The sequence below is a fragment of the Somniosus microcephalus genome, chromosome 8 (genome assembly GCF_052327205.1).
Source record: "Somniosus microcephalus isolate GS21.2 chromosome 8, FLI_Smic_1.0, whole genome shotgun sequence".
NCBI lineage: Eukaryota > Metazoa > Chordata > Chondrichthyes > Squaliformes > Somniosidae > Somniosus > Somniosus microcephalus.
The window spans coordinates 231,789,869-231,813,388 of NC_140994.1; the positions used below are offsets into that span (position 1 = coordinate 231,789,869).

Below are 23,520 nucleotides of genomic sequence, written 5' to 3' on the forward strand. Positions count from 1 at the left end.
GGGATAGACCGAATAATTACAGGCCAGTCAGCCTAACCTCGGTGGTGGGAAAATTACTGGAAAAAATTCTGAGGGACAGGATAAATCTTCATTTAGAAAGACACGGATTAATCTGGGACAGTCAGCATGGATTTGTTAAGGGAAGGTCGTGTCTGTCTAGCTTGATTGAATTTTGAGGTAACAAGGAGGGTCGATGAGGGTAGTGTGTTTGATGTAGCCTATATGGATTTTAGCAAGGCTTTTGATAAGGTCCTGCATGACAGACTGGTCATGAAAGTAAAAGCCCATGGGATCCAAGACAAAGTAGCAAGTTGGATCCAAAATTGGCTCAGAGGCAGGAAACAAAGGGTAATGGTTGAATGCTGTTTATGTGATTGGAAGGCTGTTTCCAGTGGGGCTCTGCAGGGTTCAGTACTGGGTCCTTTACTTTTTGTGGTATATATCAATGATTTGGATTTGAATGCAGGAAGTTTGATTAAGAAGTTTGCAGATGATACAAAAATTGGCCATGTGGTTGATAATGAAGAAGACAGCTGCAGACTGCAGGAAGATATCAATGGACTGGTCAGGTAGCAAATGGAATTCAATCTGGAGAAGTGTGAGGTAATGCATTTGGGGAGGGCTAACAAGGCAAGGGAATACACTATAAATGGTAGGACACCGAGAAGTGCAGAAGATCAGAGGGATCTTGGAGTGCATGTCCACAGATCCCTGAAGGTAGCAGGACAGGTAGATAAGGGGGTTAAGAAGGCATATGGGATACTTGCCTTTGTTAGCCAAGGCATAGAATATAAGAGCAGAGGGGTTATGCTTGAACTGTATAAAACACTAGTTAGGCCGCAGCTAGAACACTGCGTGCAGTTCTGGTCACATTACAGGAAGGATGTGATTGCACTAGAGGGGGTGCCGAGGAGATTTACGAGGATGTTGCCTCGGCTGGGGAATTTTAGCTATGAGGAAAGATTGGATAGGCTGGGATTGTTTTCTTTGGAACAGAGGAGGCTGAGGGGAGACTTAATTGAGGTATATAAAATTATGAGGGGCCTAGATAGAGTGGATAGGAAGGACCTATCAGAAGGGTCAATAACCAGGGGGCATAGATTTGAAGTAATTAGTCGGAGGTTTAGAGGGGATTTGAGGAGAATGTTTTCACCCAGAGGCTGGTGCGGCTCTGGAACTCACTGTCTGAAAGGTTGGTAGTGGCAGAGACCCTCATCACATTTTAAAAGTACTTGGATATGCACTTGAAGTACCATAATCTACAGGGCTACGGACCAAGTGCTGGAAAGTGGGATTAGGGTGGATAGTTCTTTGTCAGCCGGCATGGACAAGATGGGCCGAATGACCTCCTTCTGTGCTGTAAATTTCTATGATTCTCTGATTCTAGGTGGAATTTTGGAGAGAATTCTAATGATGTTTACTGTCCCAAAGTGATGCATTGAAGTGGGTTGCATTACATCTCGAAAGCTGACGGAGAAACCTCCACTGAAGGGGTTAAGACTGCTTCGCTTGTTTGGTCCTTGTTGGATTTTGCCCCAGTTCAGCAATTTTTAAGCTGCAAATTTTATGACTCATTTTGCAACAAGACTTCTCATAATTGCACCCAGGGTAGCCCTAATACACAGTTTTATAATGAACAGAAATCTAATAATCCTGGACCTTTGCAAATTGTTGTGTGACTAACCGCACACTTAAAAGGATCATAAATGATTTACAAATTCCACTAAATGAAGCCCAAATACAATATAGCTTATGTGCCATGAGTGTTATTAGTGAGAGCTCAATTTCAGAGACTTCACATTATTAACATCGCATTTTCAAATATAAACGGTCTCAGCAGATAATGCTGAAAGTACAAGAGCAGGAGCATGGAATCATGTAAAATGCGGATGAGACTGTCTTGTTAATTTGTGACTTATGTCGGAGAGAAAGATTAAAAATGCAGCACATCTCAACAGCAGACGAGCGCACCGCTGTGAAAACACCCCTGGAAGGACCTCCATCCTTGCCATCTCTGTGTGGCACCATCTTAGCAGCCTCCTTAAGAACCAATCCACATGATCTAACTTAATTACTTCCCAATAAAAACTTTATTGTACATTAAAATCCAGATTAATTACATGTCGAAGCAAACAAGCACATAGCAGATGCCATTTAATATGTTAATTAGGCATGTCTATACATAACCAGTGAATATGCAGCAAACAGGTTTTCTCAACTAAGCAACCACAGTATCACAAAAAGAGAGTTTTATATAAAATTCATTTGTAAAATGTTCTAACTTTAATAAAATAAATGATTAAAAATTGTTTGAGTGCTTATCTCAAACCACACGTGTCCTATGTGACCCGAAACATTTGGACAATATTTAAATTGAGTGCCTCTGGGTACCACTCTCTCACATTGAAGTGTAAGTAAGCAACACCATAATAGCCATACGCTGCAGACAGCTGGAGCAGTAAGAATGTACCTCACCTTGGATGTTCATAGGAGAATAATTATGTGGGCTTCTTGCACAGAAAGAATAGAGAAGAGTGAGAGAGGATCTTATTGAGCTACTCAAAATCCTCATGGACAGTGATGAATTGAACCTTGAGAAACACAACCTAGGAATGACGATGAGGAGGCATAAGAAGAAGCTCCGAAGAGGTAAGGTGAATGGAGAGATCAGATGTAACTATTTTGCGAAGATGTTGCTGAATATTTGGAATAGACTGGCAAAGGGGACAACTGAGGCTGATAACATCAGTAACTTTAAGAGGGAGTTGCACAGGCATTTGATAAGAAAATCAATTGAGGGATATATGTAGTGAACAGTGTACTTTGCTTTTGAACTCTGGGGCTGGCCAAGTGGACTCAAATGGTCTTTGTTCAAGTTCCTATGGAATATTTCCATGTGTGAGATCCCTCTGTGCCTTTTCAAATCGGAGTTAAACCTCATTACTTTTCTCATTATGTCTCTAGTCGCACTGTGGTCTTGATATTGCAGGAAATTCTAATTTTTCCTTCTTTGCTTCTTCATGCATTTCTATCTCTATCCCAGCATCAGCAACTCCTTGACTGAGACACCATAATAGCCATTGTGGAAGTGGTCTACCTTCACACTGGCTCTACTGTGTGGACAGCAGTGAAAACAAACAGCAGAAGAGACCATAAATAGTTAAGGGTGTGGTTATGATTATGAGTGGGGAACATCTTTCATAGAGTTGATGAGTGGTAGGCTATGATGATTCTGTTGGTTCTAAGGTCTTGCAGTCACTATTGATAAGTAATTCATTAGACACGATCCCTAGCTCAAGTACTGTTTTACTTGACAAATAAAGAGGAGGACATATGTCCAGTTGTCCAATCACTTGTTTGTTCACACTTCCAGAAGAGGACACTCAAGATCAGCATTGATCTGATTAATTATTCCTTTAAATAATTTTCCTGTACATCTTCATAATATAAGCTATCAATCATTACTACCAGGAGCAGTTGCAAGGCTGTAAAAAGTCTTGAATTTTCACCATGTTTCTCAGTCTTGGGCATCACCTTGTACTTTAAACTTGACATTGTACAGACCATATAGCCCCTACAGACCTGGTATCATGGCATAATGATGCAGTCATTGTTGACAAGTCACTTTGCTGAACTACTTGGATACGCTGGCATGGGCAGTATATTCATTTTACCAAGATCGGAGTGCCTTTTCAACAGATATTGTATTCCTTTTACAAACCAGGTCCAATATCTTACAGCCCCTTAATGTTGATGCCTGTTCAAATAAGATCCAATTCTCTGTCTTCTTTCCCTTGGCAGAGTTGGTGGGTATTGCCTGCTTAAATCAACATCTACACTGACCTAAACGTTAGTAAAACAATGTGGTTGGGGATGTGCTGGCTATTATTTCTGGAAAGATTTCAGTGAATGTTATTATTGAAGCTCAAAGAACGTCAAAATCCCATTTACAAAGTGACATCTTCACTGGGACCTCAGTGGCTGATGAAAATTGAATGAGGGAATCTTACTGCCTGATAACAATGTAACATTGTTCCTTTTTACTGTCTCTAGAGGTCTCTGGTGGATGCTATAAAGTCTATAGTAGATTACTTACAAAGTACTCTAGTCACATCTGGTGGGTAAAAACTGGTACTGCACAAAGCTTCCGGTTATAAACTAATATGACGTCTTTGGAGATCAATAAAACTGAAATTGATGCCAAACATCTTCCCATTAATAAACATGTTATATTTTAAAAGGTTATCACTGTTAGAAGTAGCTGTAAAGGGCAAGCACAGCGACTGTAAACAAAAGTAATCTAAACGCCAGGTCCATAATTGCAAATATTTAAAAGATTTGAAATGGAAACTCTGTGTCTATTAATATTAAAAAGACTGTGATGAACTTTGAGCATGCTGCTATCTCAGGTACTTCCAATAAACCCTCTCAGAACATCAGATTTCCATTTTCAATCAGCTTATTGTTCGTTTCATTGAACACAAACTCCACATTCAACATAAACAGCCAATATCATCTTGTACCAAGAATGTATATACATTGTATCACAAAAAACAATGGTGTGATGAAACAACCATAATACGCTCATCACTCATAATTACCAAATAAACTGTCCAGTGTATTATATACCGAGCACTGGAGCATCTCTGCAGGTAGATAAATGGACTCTAATCATCATATTACATAAATTAGACATCGCTAGTAAAGCTTTGTTATGAAGGAAGATAACTATCTATATTATTTCTGAGTTATCAGCTAATGGGCCATTATAGGTTCTCACCCCCTCCTCTATTAGTACTGGATGGGCTACCATTCTGCAGATGATGAAACATGAACAGGCTAATAATTCTATTCCATTCATGTATGATTCCCATGCCCAGTCCATCCCATTAACTCTCTCATTCCATTCCTTCCAAGCAAATCCCCCATCCATTCCATTTGCTTTCCTATTTCATTCTAGTTCAATACGTGTTCCATCCCACCTACAGCATTTGTACATGCCTATGTATATCTCCAAACAAAATGTGAACTACTTATATCTCGATACAAAATATAACTATCTGTCAGTTTACCATTTCCTTGTCCCAACCCATCCCAAGGGGTGTCTGCATTCATTGTGGAGATAGTGTCTCTCTTGTAACCATCTGCACTATCAATTATTTGAAGAGGAATACATAATAACAATGACAAAGAGCAGAAATTAAACAGAAATATGTGTCCCTACCATTATGAATCCTTTAGCAAATCGCAATGAAAATCGTTGGACCATGTAGCACAGCTTTGTCCAAGAAGTGGTCCTTCAGTCATCGATCTGTTGAAATACAAAATAAAATAGATTGTCTCAGACAGTGACAACTGGTAGCCACAGTGGCAAAAGATGTATTTATTTCCATTAAGTTATTCAATGTTTACCCAATTTCAATGAAAATACATTTTATAGTATATTTTAATATAACAATGCATATAAAGAATTGAAGGTCAAATTATCCAATTGTTTATCCCACACCATTATTAACAGAATTGTCAATCAGTACAATATTTTAATATGACACTTTGAATCACTGATTAAAATGCCATCTTTAAAAATGTATTATCTTCACCTTTGAGTTTATTGCAGAATTTGTTTGACAATAAACTATTTTTTTCATGAATTCTTTATGTTAAGATGAAGGATGTTCATGTTGGGAAATTAGATACTTCCTATTTTGCCACTCAGTATCAGCATCAAGCATTCCCAAGTTAGGTAAAGTACAGCTGGATACAGAGTAAAACTCTCTGTACACGACCTAAAGACCATGCTATAGCTCCAACCTCAGAAGGTGACCCTTATTACTCCTTTATGATATTTTCCCATTTTGTAGCACCTCTTGAATGAGTTTACCACTTTAGTGCTGAAGTTTTGTAGCGTAGGCCCGTGTCTGTAAGGAATTGGTTTGAGACTGGCCAGGGACCCTTACATCAGGCAGACAGAATTTAATTTCATTCCGGTGGATTTGAACCCCAGGTCCTTTAGCAATCGGCCAGTGTCTAACCCTTAAACCATCACTTCCCAAAGGCTTCCTCTTTTGATGTGAACTACTGCACTGGATATTACTGGTCAAATAGGTAATAAGCAACCATGGAGGCATTTGAAAACAAGGATGAGAATTTTAAAATCGAGGCGTTGCTTAACTGGGAGCGAGAACAGGGATGATGGGTGAACAGGACTTGGTGCGAGTTAGGACACGGGCAGCAGAGTTTTGGATAACCTCAAGTTTACGGAGGGTAGAACGTGGGAGGCCAGCCAGGAGTGCATTGGAATAGACATCTCTAGAAGTAACAAAGGCATATTCTTGAAAAGGAAATTCTTGCAGGGCTATGGGGAAAGAGCAGGAGAGTGGGACTAATTGGATAGCTCTTTCAAAGAGCCCCACAGGCGCGATGTACTGAATGGCTTCCTTCTATGCAGTATGATTCAAAGTACATCCTTATTTAAGTGTTACCTGTAGTGTAATAGTGCAATGATATCACCAGCAGTCCTTTTGATAATCCTTCTTTTCTAACAACATCTCATTTTTGTAAATTATTAAAGTTGTAAGATGTGACCCTCCTACTGGTATACCATTAGAATTCAGTTTGGATACACAGGTCCCCTCAGAAAGTTGGGAAGAAGAAACTACAAAGGCCACCAATAAATGTTTGATGGCACAGAAAAGCCAACTGCAATCTTACATTAAGTTTATTTAAGAAAGAAATGAATCCTTCTCATTAATATTTTGTACAGTATGATCTGGGTTTATTTCACCAACCTGCAGCATGGAACTCAATAATATGACTGCATTTGTCAAAGGAAAATTCGGATGGATTTAATGAGATAAACACATCAAATTTACAATATAAACCAAAGCTTCTTGTACCTGGTCGCAGCCAAGCAGCTAGGAAGAATGTGAAATGGAAACTGATCCAAAATAAATTACTCTTAATAAACAAAGTCTTATATTTTTTTCCATCTTGAAGACCTTCAGGGGTCTCTGAAGGAGGAAGGAAGGATCAGGTACAAAACTGTTTTCTTGATGACAAAGTGATTGTGTTTCCTGAGCCACATCGACTAGACAGCCCCCAAGTTCAATCCTTGTTCTGTGTGGAGTTCGTTGATCTCAGCCAAGAGAGCAGTTGAGATGCTATAATTGTCTTCAGTGCCTCTGGGCAAAGGATGGGGGGAACAAAAATCGGCCAGGTTTGAGCTCGCCTGATTACTATCCAGTTGCTTCTGCTGGAACTTTCACATGGGGACAGTATTGTGCTTGACTATGATGCCCCTCATGCTTCAATATGCTGCTGGCACTAATTATCTAGCCTCACACATTAAGAATTATCTTTTTTTTCTGACAAGTAATTTTTGTCCTCGCACCTGAAGATCCATAAACCACGGATTAAAATGTCGAGTGGCTAATCTGTCTTCCACAACCTAATTTAGGACTGTTGAAATTTCATGCAAAATATAAACAGAAAATGCTGAACTTTCTACTTTACCTGAAATGGATTTGATTCTTACGATGCCCTGCTATCTCTAGGTTATATTTGACAGCAGGCTGCCAAATTTCATGTCCTGTACACTAAAAACTGGAAGATTGTATAACATTTTACGTTTTAATTCAAAAATCTTATACAACGGAAATGGGTCCATTAGTATTTTATGCAACATAAGTTAATAGGAAAGAAAGAAAAAAATTGCATTTATGCAGCACATCCTCAAAATGTCCCAAAGTGCTTCACAGCCAATGAAGAACTTCTGAAGTGTAGTCACTGTTGTAATGTAGGAAAACACAATTTGTGCACAGCACAACTCCTCAGATAATGAAGCAGTCCATGCCTGCATGCAACAAGACCTGGACGACGTTCAGGCTTGGGCTGATAAGTGGCAGGTAACATTTGCGCCACAAAAGTACCAGGCAATGACTATCTCCAACAAGCGAGAGTCTAACCACCTCCCCATGACATTCAACGGCATTACCATCGCCGAATCCCCCACCATCAACATCCTGGGGGTCACCATTGACTAGAAACATAACTGGACCAGCCACATAAATACTGTGGCAACAAGAGCAGGTCAGAGGCTAGCTATTCTGCGGTGAGTGTCTCACCTCCTGACTCCCCAAAGCCTTTCCACCATCTACAAGGCACAAGTATGGAGTGTGATGGAATACTCTCCACTAGCCTGGATGAGTGCAGCTCCAACAACACTCAAGAAGCTCAACACCATCCAGGACAAAGCAGCCCGCTTGATTGACACCCCATCCACCACCTCAAACACTCACTTCCTCCACCACCGGCGTACCGTGGCTGCAGTGTGCACCATCTACAAGATGCACTGCAGCAACTCACCAAGGCTTCTTTGGCAGCACCTCCGAAACCTGCAACCTCTTCCACCTAGAAGGACAAGGGCAGCAGGCACATGGGAACACCATCACTTCCAAGTTCCCCTCCAAGTCACACACCATCCTGACTTGGAAATATATCACTGATCCTTCATCGTCGCTGGGTCAAAATCCTGGAACTCCCTCCCTAACAGCACTGTGGGAGTACTTTCATCACATCGACTACAGCGGTTCAAGAAGACGGCTCACCACCACCTTCTCAAGGGCAATTAGGGATGGGCAATAAATGCTGGCCTTGCCAGTGATGCCCACATCCCATAAATGAATAATAAAAAATAATGTTCGCACAAACAGCAATGAGCTAAATGACCAGTTAATCTTTTTTAGTGATGCTGGTTGAGAGATAAATGTTGGTACCATGGAATTGTTTAACTTCGCCTGAGAGAGCAGACGGGACCTTAGTTTAATGCCTCATCCAAAGAGCACCAACTCTGACAGTGCAGCACTCCCTTAGTACTGCACTGAATTGTCAGCCTAGATTATGTGCTGAAGTCTTTGGAGTGAGGCTTGAATCCATGACCTTGTGACTCAGAGGCAAGAGTGCTACCACTGAGCCAATACTGACATTTTTAAGGTAAGCAATTTTCCGATTGTGGAGCATAAACTCAAACCTCTGAAAGTTCAGGCTCAGAAGCAATCACATTAGCTTGAAATCCTAATTCAAAAGATCTTATTTCCTTCTAAATCTTAGCCAGTCCAATTTCCAGTTACAGGGATAAATGGGAGGCAAGAGTAGCAGAAATTGCCATGTCAAGCTTTCTCTGCAATGTTGCATAGCACATGCATTTGAGGTACTCGAAGTAGTTTTAAAGAGAAGGCAAGTTTGAAGACATCTTTTCTTCATAGAAGTGTTATATCTAATCAGGGGACCCTCCAAAGGAAGTGATTTTGTTCATCGGAATTCTGTGGGGGTGAAGGAAAGCGATTTATTCCATTGCATTTCAGCACAATGATAATAAACGAATGGCTTCAGCCCATTGGAATTTTATACAATGGGGGTGAATGGAGAGGTTTGGTCTGTTGGCATCCTCTATTTAAATTAGCTCTGTGGATATCTGGAGCAGTTTGTCAACATACCGACATAATTAGGTAAGTTTCTGTAATCTGTTCTTGATAATGAAATTTGTGCCCATCAATCAACGGAGCTGCTCGGTGGCATATGTCTCTCTCATGGGATGCATGTAACAGACCTGAAAAAACTAAATCTTGAAACAGTTTAACCTTGCCAGTGAAAATCTAAGCGATTTTTGCAGTTTGGATTTGTATATCCAACCAAATAGTCAGGTCCAAACAAGCAGCTAATTGGATACTTTCAATGTGAAAGGGTGGTGCTTTGTCACTGCTTTAAATTGTGATCAGGTGGAAGTTTACTTCATATCTCTAACCCTCAATAAGGAGATACGATATTAACTCTATCTACATGTGAGATTTTAAACTATACTCCTTGAGCAATGCCAGTGTTGAAAGAAACATTGCGCCAATAATAAATCTGGGGGCTTGAAATTCCTCAATAAAAACAGGAAAATGTTTGTTTTCCTCCATAATTAATGACTCAGTAATAAAACCATCTGAACCTGTAACTTCTAAACATGTGATTTCTGAAAATGTGATTCCATTAGTAGGTCAGTAATTGTGGAGACAAACATGTGAATTTCACTTCCCCCAATGTTTCTGGTTATTTTCCACTGACATGCACTGAGACAGTAAGCCAAACCAAAACTCTACCATCAAGCATCTGTGGAAAATGGATTGAATTAAACAGGACATAACAACAGCATAGACTATGAAATAGGCTGGTGATGAAGCTGATGACAAGAAACAAACACCTTGCGTTTTCACACATATGCAGAATGGAATACTATCGTTTTGAATTCTTTACCTGATGGAGTTTCAAGGTCAATATCTGCCACTGTGTACTAGGAGCCATTTAGGGTATCATTCATATGTCTTAGATGGTGAAAAGCATACATCACACAGTGAAGGGCTACATTTACTATGTAACAAGATTGCATTGCTCTAGAGGCTTCTGTACTGCATAGCATTCTCCTGACGCAGAGGTTATGGCAGCCCAGCACTTCTGAAATTTTGGGTTATGCTGTTCAAACATAGCAACAGGAGTAGGCCATTTAGCCCCTCGAGCCGGTTCCACCATTCAATGAGATCATGGCTGATTCTTCAGCCAGCTGTGTTGCTTGACTGTCACTGCCCCAATTTCTCTCCCCCACCCCTCCCCACCCTCTCCAATTCTGTGCAGAAGAGATCTCCACCTCCCTGGATGCACCGACTGGAATTAATAACCCACGCTGCGTGCTTCAAGTCTTTATAACAACAACAACAACATGTATTTATATAGCGCCTTTAACATAGTAAAACGTCCCAAGGTGCTGCACAGGAGTATTACAAGACAAAAAATTTCACACCGATCCACATAAGGATAAATTAGGGCAGGTAACCAAAAACTTGGTCAAAGAGGTAGGTTTTAAGGAGTGTCTTAAAGGAGGAAAGAGAGGTAGAGAAGCGGAGAGGTTTAGGGAGGGAATTCCAGAGTTTGGGCCCTAGGCAACTGAAGGCACAACCACCAAAGGTTGAGCGATTATAATTGGGAATGCTCAAGAGGGCAGAATTAAAGGAGTGCAGATATCTCAGGGGGTTGTGAGGCTGAAGGAGATTATAGAGATAGGAAGGGGCGAGGCCATGGAGGGATTTGAAAACAAGGATGAGAATTTTGAAATCGAGGCGCTGCTTAACCGGGAGCCAATGTAGGTCAGCGAGCACAGGGGTGATGGGTGAATGGGACTTGGTGCGGGTTAGGACACGGACAGCCGAGTTTTGGATGACGTCAAATTTACATAGGGTGGAATGTGGGAGGCCAGCCAGGAGTGCATTGGAATAGTCAAGTCTAGAGGTAGCAAAGGCATGGATGAGGGTTTCAGCAGCGGATAAGCTGAGGCAAGGGCGGAGACAGGCGATGTTACAGTGTTAGGGAGAGGGATGGAGTCAGTGGCTAGGGAACGGAGTTTGAGGCGGGGACCGAAATCAATGGGCTGGGTTTTCTCAGCCCCGAGGAAGTGGGTATGGAGGCGGGACTGCCGGTAAAGTTGTAGAATTTGGGGGCGATGGAAAACCCGCCCCCCAACCCACCTCCGTGCCCTCTTGCCAGGAGGCGGGAAGCTGTCATGCCCCGGATCCCGTCTCCTTGGAGGCGGGAAGGGATTAAAGCCTATTAACTGCCTGTTAACAGGTAGTTAACAGGCAGAAATAGGATTATCCCCATTTTTCATTCTGAAGTGCGGGCTTCCCGACCTGGGGGAACCCCACCAGGGTGTAAGAGCCGAGTAGGAGGTCTGCAGGGGTCAAAGGGGTCTGAATGTGCGATGTAAAGATGAGTGATGGGTGCAAGTGTGGAGTGGTAAGTATGTGAGGTGAGTGTAAAGTGTTAGAAAATATTAACTTACCTTTGTTTCTGCCTACAGCCTTAAGCCGCTGTGGAGTCGGAGTCCAGACATCTCCATTGTAGAGATCACAGACTGGCTGCTGGATCCTCCGATCAAACAGTCATCTGATTTCTACAAAGTAGAAAGGTTTGATGAGTTCTGAACACAAGGACTCATCAAACTACACAGAATATCATAAGTTCTTTCAAAAGTTCTTGACAGATGACACGTCATATGTTGACGTGCTCTGTCACTGACTTCCCCCTAATTGGCCTGCTGGGCCCGCTGGGCGGGCTTAACAATGTCAATCAGGGGAAAATCCTGCTGGTTGGCCAGAAGCTGATGGAGGCGGGACTGAAATCGGGCAAGCAGCAGTCCCACCTCCAACACGTCTCCATTCAGAAAACCCAGCCCAATGGCTTCGGTCTTCCCAATATTTAATTGGAGAAAATTTTTGCTCATCCAGAACTGTACGTCGGACAAGCAATCTGACAATTTCGACACCGTGGAGGGGTCGAGAGCGTCTTGTTTTGCACACTTTTTACAAAAATAATAACTTGCAGGACAACGGAGTATTACAGTTCAACTCTTTTATTAAGCATTAAGTCTGTGATCTTACTCACAGCAGCACCAGTGGGGAAAGCCTGGCATTAGGACCCCTAGCCTGGGTCTTCTAAACAATAGTTGTCCTTACAGATGCCTGCAGGCCAATGACAACTCAGCATGTGATCACATGTGAATGTAATAGGTATTCCTTACAGATGCCTGCGGGCCAATGATAATTCAATATGCAAATGTTACAGAGAGAAGAGGTAGTGAGGTAGAGCTGGGTGTCGTCAGCGTACATGTGGAAACTGACGCTGTGTTTTCAGAAGATGTCACCAAGGGGCAACATGTAGATGAGAACTAGGAGGGGGCCAAGGATAGATCCTTGGGGGACACCAGAGGTAACGATGCGGGAGTGGGTAGAGAAGCTATTGCAGGTGATTCTCTGGTTACGATTAGATAGATAAGAATGGAACCAGGCGAGTGCAGTCCCACCCAGCTGGATGACGGTGGAGTGGCGTTGGAGAAGGATGGAGTGGTCAACCGTGTCAAAGGCTGCAGACAAGTCAAGAAGGATGAGGAGGGATAGTTTACCTTTGTCACAGTCACAAAGGATGTCATTTGTGACTTTGATGAGAGCCGTTTCGGTACTGTGGCAGGGGCGGAAACCTGGTTGGAGGAATTCAAACATGGAATTGCGGGAAAGATGGGCACAGATTTGGGAGGCGACAACACGTTCAAGGACTTTGGACAGGAAAGGGAGGTTGGAGATGGGGCAGTAGTTTGCAAGGGCGGAGGGATCAAGGTTTGTGTTTTTGAGGAGCGGGGTGATGACAGCAGATTTGAGGGAGAGGGGGACAGTAGCTGAGGAGAGAAAACCATTAACAATATCAGCTAACATGGGAGCCAGAAAAGGAAGTTGGGTGGTCAGCAGTTTGGTGGGAATAGGGCCGAGGGAACAGGAGGTGGGTCTCATAGACCAGATGAGCGCAGAGAGATCATGAGGGGAGATCGGAGAGAAACTGGAGAAAGATGTGAGTTTAGGCCTAGGGCAGGGAGGACCCTTAGAGGAAGTTTGGCCCGGTGGGCTAGGGGAAGGAAGGGAAGTGGCAGAGACTGCTGAACAGATGGTCTCAATCTTAGAGTCAAAGAAGTCCATGAGTTCCTCACACTTGTTATTGGAGGTGAGGGTGGAGGAGACAGGAGAGAGGGGTTTAAGAAGATGGTTAGCAGTAGAGAATAGGAGCCGGGGTTTATCTTTGCATTCCAGAATGATTCTGGAATAGTGAGCAATTTTGGCAGACGAGAGCAGGGCCCGATAGTGCTTTATGTGGTCCAGCCAGATCTGGCGGTGAATGGCTAATCCAGTTGTCCGCCATATCCGTTCAAGTCTGCGTCCCTTGGAGTTAAGGGAGCAAAGATGAGAGCCGTACTAGGGGGAATGTCCAGGGTGAGAGGGTAATTGTTTTAGTAACATACTGTATTAGCATTTTAATGCCCTGTGCTACTGGCATTAGTGACAGAAATGATAAAACAGCATTGCTCTTCATAGCAGTATTGCGAGATTGGAAACAAACATTTCACCATAGTTGTATACAGTGGAATTTTTTTAAATGATGTGTTCAGGCAACACACTATAGCCACAAATTTCACATTTCTATTACAGTTATATTAATTCATAAGACATGAAGAAGTGTTTGGAACAAGTGATTCTTCTTAAACTATAACATTTCTACCAAATACTTTTTTTCATTGAGATAGAACCCCCTTAAGTCCTTTAAGTATACCTAATTTTATCTAGAAACTTCCATGATATTCTGCATTTCTGTCACCAACTTCCACAGGACCTAACATTCAAACCGTTTTTGTCAAAATATTCCACGAATGATCGACGATTGTGTTCAAATTCTTGTACACTTTTGCCAGAACAAATCCTTTCATTGCATGCACACCTGTTTCCTGGAACAAAGTGCATTTCCTTACATTTATCTACATTAAAACCCATCTGCCATTCCTTAGCTTATCAGCTTAATTGGTCCAGATCTCTTTGAAGGTTCATCTTACTTATATGATCATCTGGCCATATAGCTTGGTATCTTCAGCAATTTTTGTAGTACCAATTCTTTCTTTCTTTCACATCATTTGTAACTAATGTCATAGTAGGTGATCTAAAATGGAGCCCGAAAGAACTCTATTAGCAACTGCCCATCAAACAGAGCTGTTTCCATTCATCATCATCCTCTGCTTTCAATCCAACTGGTGAATTTGTTGTTAATTCCAGTTATAGAAAACTGCTGTAGACAGGCCACTCTGGGAATGATGGTTTCTATTCAGGCTTGGCAGGCCCAAGTGATAAAAGAGTGTCACTTTCCGGCCCGCCATGAGCAATGTCAACGTATATCCACTCATCTGTTTGGGTTAGTTTTTGTCTCCTTATTTAGGACCCTACAGAGTGATACGAAGAAACACATGAGCCACACAGGACCGCAAGGGAGAGAATTAGTCAATTTAGCCTGGTGCATAACATGTGTCACCGACTTTGAAAGAAACATAAGCTCTATAGTCGCCAAATTAATCTGATTGCTCACTTTTACACAATGTGTACAATGGGCAAATTTTATGATTCAGTGCTTCTGATGCACAGCTTTGCACAACAGGATCTTAAGACTCAGATGGACATGAATCATATCGTGCTGGATTGGAGTGAATTATTGCCTCGTACACTGACTAGCACTCAGTGGGTTAAATCATAACACTGGAATCACTTACGTTCCCAGTAACAGATTAGAGATTGACATTATAACAATACCATAACCTCTACTTCCTTTAACAACAATTCCATTTAAAATTAGTCAATAAATCCAGAGATGATTTTTCCAAAGCCACCTACTGTACTAATGGCTTTTGCAATTACAAGCTGCACTGCTCTGGAAGCATTGCTTCCTGGTTACTCTATAATAGCTGCTCAAACTGAAGCTAATGGCTAGAACATAACAGATAACAACATCATTAAACAATGATAACATAAAAGAACTGATATAGCCTGTGTTAGTCCACATACACACAGTGAAGGGAGCGGTGTGTTCCTTTTTATTGGATCAACATAGTGTATGGGGGTTGATATTCAATTAGACAGAGGATGTGGATGACTGAGGGTTTGCTACATTGGAGTAATACGTGCTTCAGACAAAGTCATAAACAATGAGATAGAAGCAGAGTGGTAAACTTGGTCCTCTGAATCCCAGAAGGGTGTAACAGTTCTCAATACACTCACAGACCAAATGATATATAAACACATGTATATATATATGTAATATAAATAAACACACACATATGCATGCACAGTTTTTCCTTCATTCTCAGTTACTGAGCTCCATGATATCATGTTGTTCCTGAAACATGATGTTAATAAAGAGATTTTCCATAAATATCTGCTGCCATTCAGCTTCCAGGCCAGCAAAAGAGAAACAGTGTGTGTGAGAGAGAGCAAGTTTGCAAGAAAACAAAATGAGAAAGGATAAAAGAAATGGAAACAACGATAAAAAGAAAAGGAAACAAAGATAACAAATTGCTGATGCTCAACGTGCTTCACTACATTTGTGTTCAGTGCCAGTATATGCACTGACATTGATAGACTTCAGTCAGAGCTTTCGATGCTGCACTTAACAGTGATCACTGGTAGCAAGTAGAACTCTGCAGTGCCCTTGTCATGAACATTCAGAGAGTTAAGCAATCTCTGGAGACAAGCACATCTGCCCATTTAATGGTTGGTGATCTCCAGCGAACGGCATAATTAGAGAAGAATGTGAGACCTGTTGTTATGTTAATATGATGCAGAAGGTGCAGCACAGAAGCAGGTCATTCAGCCTATTATGCCTGGGCCAGTATGACACTCTTCAATTGAAGATTTCTGCCTAGACTTTCCACCAGCAGATCTGGTGTGGGTGGGGGTGTACAAATGCTCGGGGACACATATCACCTCCTTCTCATTGTTCAGTGGCGCAGAATAAGTCCTCTCAAGTATGGGTCTGCATACTGAAATGAAAAATCATCACACCGCATACATCGTGTCATTAGCCCCAAAGCAACACTGGACACTAGGGACACAAGGGGCTGGATTTTACCAGCCCTGTGGAGGCAGGTTTGGAGACGGGACTGCTGGGAAAGTCAAAAAGAATGGGAGCGGGTCCCGAATCTGCTCCTAACCCGCCTCCAACCAATCTTCCCAGGAGTCAGGTCCCCGATTTGCGCAGGGACCCGACTCCTAGCGAAGGGAAGAGGATTATTGCCACTTAACTGCCTGTCAACAGGTAGTTAACAGGCAGTTAAGAGGCTTTTCCCAATTTTTTGACGGCTGCTGCGGGCTTCCCGACGTTGGGGAATCCCGCCAGGGTAAGTGAGGCGTGCTGTGGGTCTGTTGTTATGTTGGTGTTTGGATGACAGCTACAGAAGTGATGTGAAGGATGCAATGGGACAATGGTTAGTATCAGAGGTAAGGAAATGTTGTGAAAGTAATTTTTAATGTGATTAGATGTTTCTGCAGGTGACAAGCTGTGAAATGTTTGTGTAGGCTCATCTCATCGGGAGAAGTGACAGATGGCTTCTGCAATCTCAGCTGCAGCTGCTATCTGTTTTATCCTAAGGAGAGAGTAATTGGAGAGCCTAGGTGAAAGGGCTCACCTTTGTACAGTGATTGTCAGTGATTGACAGCACCTCAATGCTGTCAAACACTGTCAAATCATCTGTCAAACAAGTGTGGTGCATATGCCTTTAAGAAAACTGACAGATGAAGCATCATCAACTGATGTCATCTGACACCGGCTTTCCCTTAATTGGCCGGCAAGCCTGCAGGGTGGGATTAACAAGGCCAATCAGGGCAAAATAGCGTCTGTTCATCAGACATCGCTGGGGGCGGGACTAGAACATGGAAGGCAGGAGTTCCGTCCCCCAAATCGTCTCAGTAAGTAAAATCCAGCCCCAAGTCTTCCTGGCATAAAATGATGCTATGGGGGGCAGAGAAAGAGTCCAAATTGAAATCCCCCCTCATTCCACTTCCAAGAGAGTGCAATCAATTCAGTCAGTCCATTATTAGATGCCCAGGCCCGGAGGCATCTGCCCCCACTCTGCTGCTGCAAGTGCCCTAGGCCTGAATGAGTGATTTCCCTCCATGCCCACCCCACGCCGCTCCGCACAGAGGCAGGCTTATGACACCAGTGGGAATTGAAATGATCAGTAACATGTCATTCTAGAAATGGTACAATAGGTGGAACTGTATGTTTAGTAGTGGGCTACCCACAAGGCAGTAGTCAAGATGGATGCCTGTACACTAGTCCACATGGCTGAATAAATGACTAGCTCAAGCTAGCTGTTCATAATGAAAACGTCTATTTATTTATGAACATAACATGGTACCAGAATTGGTAATATCTGCTGAATATTGCGAAATGCGACATGGAGAATTTGAAGCCACCGGAGGGTTTGAAACTCACGGGGAATGTTGACTGCAATTGGCGGACTTTCAAACAACAATTCGAACTCTATATTGCTGCCATCGGGTTCGGTACAATGCCAGACACAAGGAAAATAGCGTTACTGCTCACGGTTGCAGGCCCGCAGGCAATAGAGGTATTTAATACATTTGTATTTGATCAAGAGGAGGACAGAGAAAAAATGGACGATGTGCTAAAGAAGTTTGATACACATTGTTCTCCCAAAAAGAACGAGACCTTTGAGAGGTACGTGTTCCATTAACGGACACAGCAGCAAAATGAGACTTTTGATAGCTTTGTGACTGATCTGAAACTGAAACCACAGACATGTAATTTCTCTGAACTGAAATCATCCATGATTTGTGACGAGATTGTGTTTGGTATTCATGATAAGAAAGTCAGGGAACGTCTGTTGAGAGAGACTGAACTAACATTGGAGAATGCTGTGAAAATATGCCATGCCAGTGAGCTAGCTCAACAGCACGCAAAGACTTTCAGTGAAATTAATAATGATGCGACTGTAATGAGTGACTGTGCTGCTGTCGATGCTGTATCCTACAAGGGGAAGAAACGTGGGCAGAACAGAAATGCAAAGCAATCGGAGGATGGAATTTTAAATTGTAAACACTGTGGTTACCAGCACCAGCCAAGACAATGCCCAGCGTTTGGGAAAATGTGCACAAAATGTAATGGAAAAATCACTTTGCCAAACAATGCTTTTCCAAAGTAAAAACAAAGAAAGGGCAACAAGTCAATGTGATTGAGGACACTGATTTAAGTGAGACATTTTTTGTAGGAATGGTGTCATGTGACAATATCGAAAAGGATACAGAAAATGTGCAGCACTCAGGAATGGACAATGCTGAAAATAAAGTTAATGCAGTAAAAGAGGACAAATGGATAATGCCACTGCAGGTAAATGGAGCATTAGTTACATTGAAACTAGACACTGGGGCAAAAGCAATCTTAATCAGTATGAGTGACATTAAAAATATGAAAGAAAAGCCCAAAATACAGAAAAAGTCAGTACTACTGAAAAACTATAATCACAGAATCACAGAAACCCCACAGTGCAGATAGAGGCCATTTCGGCCCATCGAGCCTGCGCCAACACATATCCCACCCGATCCCCGTAACCCCTACACCAACACAAATCCCACTCTATCCCCGTAACCCCACGTATTTAATCCCCCTAACACTAAGGGTCAATTTATCATAGCCGATCAACCTAACCCGCACATCTTTGGACTGTGGGAGGAAACCGGAGCACCCGGAGGAAACCCACGCAAACACGGGGAGAATGTGCAAACTCCACACAGACAGTCACCCGAGGCCAGATTCGAATCCGGGTCCCTGGCGCTGTGAGGCAACAGTGCTAACCACTATGCCACCGTATAATGGACAGAAAATAGATAGCTTAGGTGTATGCACACTGAAAGTGACAGTCAAAGACAAAGTGCATCATCTCATGTTTTCTGTTGTGGCTGAAGGACTTGATTCACTACTAGGTGACAAAGCTTGTGAGGACTTCGAACTGGTCAAGAGAGTCTACCGTATAAACTGTGCCATAAGCAGACCAGATGATTCAGTGGATTCTGTATTGAGTAATTTCCAGGATGTGTTCAAAGGATTTGGAGTTCTACCATTTACTTACAAGATCCAGCTAAAGGAGGATGCTCAGCCGGTGGTACATGCTCCACAGAGAGCTCCAGCACCCCTGCGTGACCGGCTCAAGAAAGAACTGGACAGAAGGAGTCATCAGGAAAGTCGAAGAGCCAACAGACTGGGTTCACTCCATGGTATGTGTAAAGAAAAAGAACAATGATCTAAGAGTATGCATGGATCCAAAGGACTTAAATGCAAACATAAAACGTGAACACTACCAGATTCCCAAGCGAGAAGAAATCACCAGTGAAATGTCAGGTGCCAGATACTTCAACAAAGCTCAATGCCTCACAAGGATTTTGGCAACTAAAACTGGATGAAGAGAGCACCAAATACTGTACCTTCAACACACCATTTGGCAGGTATTGTTTCCTCAGAATGCCTTTCGGGATAATATCTGCATCTGAAATCTTTCATAGAGCGATGGAACACATAATTGAAGGTCTGGAAGGATTTCGGGTCTATGTTGATGACATCATCATCTGGGGCTCCACACTGAAAGAACACAATGAGAGACTGACTAAAGTGCTACAGAGCATACGCCGGAATGGACTGAAGCTCAACAAAGCCAAGTGTCAGTTGGCGTCCAGGAAGTCACTTTCCTAGGAGATAATCTATCTGGTAAAGGAATAGAGCCAGATATGGAAAAAGTAAACGCAATACTCAAAATGCCCCGACCCACTGACAAAAAAGGAGTGCTACGCATCATGGGGATGATAAACTTCATTGGAAAGTTCATTCCTAACTTGTCAGCCAAGACAGCCTGTCTGCGAGACCTGCTACATAAAACAAATGAGTTCGCATGGACAGAAAGACATGAACAAGAGTGGATGAACCTCAAAACAGTGCTGACAACCACACCTGTACTCACCTTCTTTGACCCAACAATGAGAATCAAAGTGTCAACGGGTGCATCAAAAGATGGCTTAGGCGCGGTCTTGCTACAAGCAGAGGGTGAAGATTGGAAGCCTGTTGCCTATGCCTCCAGGTCTATGACTGATTCTGAGTGTTGATACGCCCAGATTGAAAAGGAATGTCTAGGCTTGGTAGTTGGACTAGAAAAGTTCCATGGCTACATATATGGACTTCCCACCTTCACAGTTGAGACAGACCACTGCCCACTGGTTGCCATCATAAAAAAAAACCTGAATGAGATGTCTCCAAGGATTCAACGACTCATGATGAAGTTGCAAAGATATGACTTTGAACTGATCTACACACCAGGCAAACACATAGTGTTAGCAGATGCACTATCCCGAGCACCCACAATGAGTCATGTGAGCTCTCCTGAGGAAGACGTGTATGTTCATGTGAGTATGGTCACTGCTGCGCTGCCCGTGTCAGACACAAAATCAAAGCAAATAGCGGAAGAAACAGTAAAAGATACAGTGTTACAAACAGTAATAGAGAACATTCATCATGGTTGGCCAAAAGGTTCCTGTCCAAAGTACTATCACATCAGGTCAGAGTTGAGTATCGCAAGTGGACTATAACTAAAACAGAACAGAATAGTCATTCCACAGGCTCTACGTCGAGACATGCTCAAAAGGATTCATGAGGGACACCTCGGAATTGAAAAATGCAAAAGGAGAGCAAGAGACACTGTTTATTGGCTTGGCATAAGTAAGGACATTGAGAACATGATAGGCAAATGTGAGACATGTCAGAAACACCAAAACAAACAAGCAAAGGAACCAATGACAGTAGCTAACTTACCAACAGCACCATGGCAAAAGGTTGGTATGGACGGTAAAGACTATCTAATAGTGATTGACTACTATTCTAACTATCCTGAGATGGCGCTGCTCTCAAGCACATCAGCAAGCAGTGTCATAATACATATTAAATCCATCTTCGCCAGACATGGAATTCCCAGGATTGCCATTAACGACAATGGTCCGTGCTTCAACTGTAAGGAGTGGCAACAGTTTGCAGCACATTATGACTTTCAACACATCACATCCAGTCCCCTGTATGCTCAGTCGAATGGTAAGGCAGAGAAAGGTGATCAAGTTCTCAAACAGCTGCTGAAGAAAGCAACAGAAAGCAAGTCTGATCCTTATCTCACCCTGCTGAGCTACCGAGCCTCCCCTTTAGACTGTGGTTCTTCACCTGCTGAACTCCTAATGGGTCGCAAGTTGCGTACCATGCTACCCTGCTGTGCAAAAGAATAGCAGAGTAAGGAACTAAGACAGAGACTTCAACTGTTAAAGCTGAAACAGAAATCACACTATGACAAGTCATCCAAAACTCTGAAACCATTGACAAGGGATGATGTTGTCAGGATTGAGGATCCAGATGCATGGAACAGGAAAGCTACAGTTCTTGAGGAAGTAGGACCAAGGTCATACACTGTTAGAACTGAGGAAGGACAGATTCTCAGGAGGAACCGCTGTTCCCTCCTGAAAACACAAGAAACTATCCAAGAGCAAATCGATGACAATGCCGCAACTGAATCTTGTCACTCACCACCAGAACAATCTAACACAAACACACATACAGGCTCTCATGAAAACACATCGGCCTAGAAATTCAGTGCCCTTAGCACCGATTTTGCGGCGCTAGAGGGCCTAGCGCTGCAATTGGCGCCGGTTCCTAAATTGCCTGGGGCCCTTCCGCGGCGGTAGACCGGTAGCGCTGCGCCGGCACCGATGACATCATCGGTGTGCGCAGCGTCCCGGTTGCCGTGGTAACCCAGCCCCAAGCCGAAATTCAGTTGCGGCCGCCTCGCCAGTGGCAGCCGCAACTAAGACTCCGGCAAACGAGTGTTGCCGGAGTCTGCACCGGCGCTTTAAGGAGGCGCGGTGGCCGGCCGCTTTCCCGCCGGCCGCCTGCCCGCAGCTCCCTCCCCGGACTTCTCCCCCCACCCCCCCCCCCCCCGGAACAGATGCAAGCCCGGCACTTGTCCGAGGTGCCGGGCTCATTTTTGCAGAGATTTGCGCGGGCCGCGGCCGGGTGCAGGCAGCTCCTCCTTAACGGAAGGAGGAGGCCTGCACTTCCCGAGCCTGCCGCACCGCAGCGGGCGCCGCAGCGCCGGAATAGCGCCAGTTTTCAGGCGCTAAAACCCTTCAGTAGCGCCGGCAGCCGTTTGGGCGCAGCGCTACTGAATTTTTGGCGCGCGCAAAGGGACTTAGCGCCGGCGCTAAAGCCCTGGCGCAGCGCAAACTCAATTTCTAGGCCATCAGACTTACCTGTGCTGAGAAGATCCACACGTGAAGTAATAAAGCCTGATAGACTTAATCTTTGAGTACAAAGAAAAACTATAATAAAAGAATGAAAAGCTTAGAGTTCATAAAGTAAAGCTTTGAAAATGTGTTGACTGTTGTGAAGATGTTTATGTCGTTATGATTGATTGATATTGATTGATATTGATTTTGTTTAACCTCTAAGGAAGGGGGATGTAATGATCAGTAAAATGTCATTCTAGAATGGTACGCTAGGTGGAGCTGTATGTTTAGTAGTGGGCTACCCACAAGGCAGTAGTCAAGATGGATGCCTGTACACTCGTCCACATGACTGAATAAATGACTAGCTCAAGCTAGCTGTTCATAATGAAAACGTCTATTTATTTATGAACATAACAGGAATCTTGCTAGGAGCTCCTCTAGAACGATACAGCACAGGAGGCCACCATTTGGCCCACAGTGCGTGTGCCAGCTCTTTGAAAGTGCTGTCCATTTAATCCCACTCCTCTGCTCTTTCCCCATAGCGCTGCAAATTGTTTCCTTTTCACGTCCAATGCTCCTTTTAAAATGATTATTGAATCAGATACCACTACTCTTTCAGGCAGTGTATTCCAGATTATAACAACTTGCTGCGTAAATAAAACTCGCCTCATCTCCCCTCTGGTTCATTTGCCAATTATCTGAAATCGGCATCCTCCGGCTGTGGAAGCAGTTTCTCCTTATTTACTCTATTAAATGCCTTCACAATTGTGAACACCACCATTAAATCTCCCCTTAACCTTCT

At 43.1% G+C, this 23,520-nt stretch overlaps 1 long non-coding RNA gene across 1 annotated transcript in view; it reads right to left on the bottom strand.

Moving 5' to 3' along the window:
• Nucleotides 1-23,520, bottom strand: part of LOC147114147 (uncharacterized) — a 1,113,696-nt gene that overhangs the window by 875,452 nt on the left and 214,724 nt on the right. The window contains exon 2 of the long non-coding RNA XR_015079158.1: nucleotides 5,225-5,311. This is a non-coding gene — a long non-coding RNA (uncharacterized LOC147114147). The remainder of the gene's footprint in view (nucleotides 1-5,224; nucleotides 5,312-23,520) is intronic.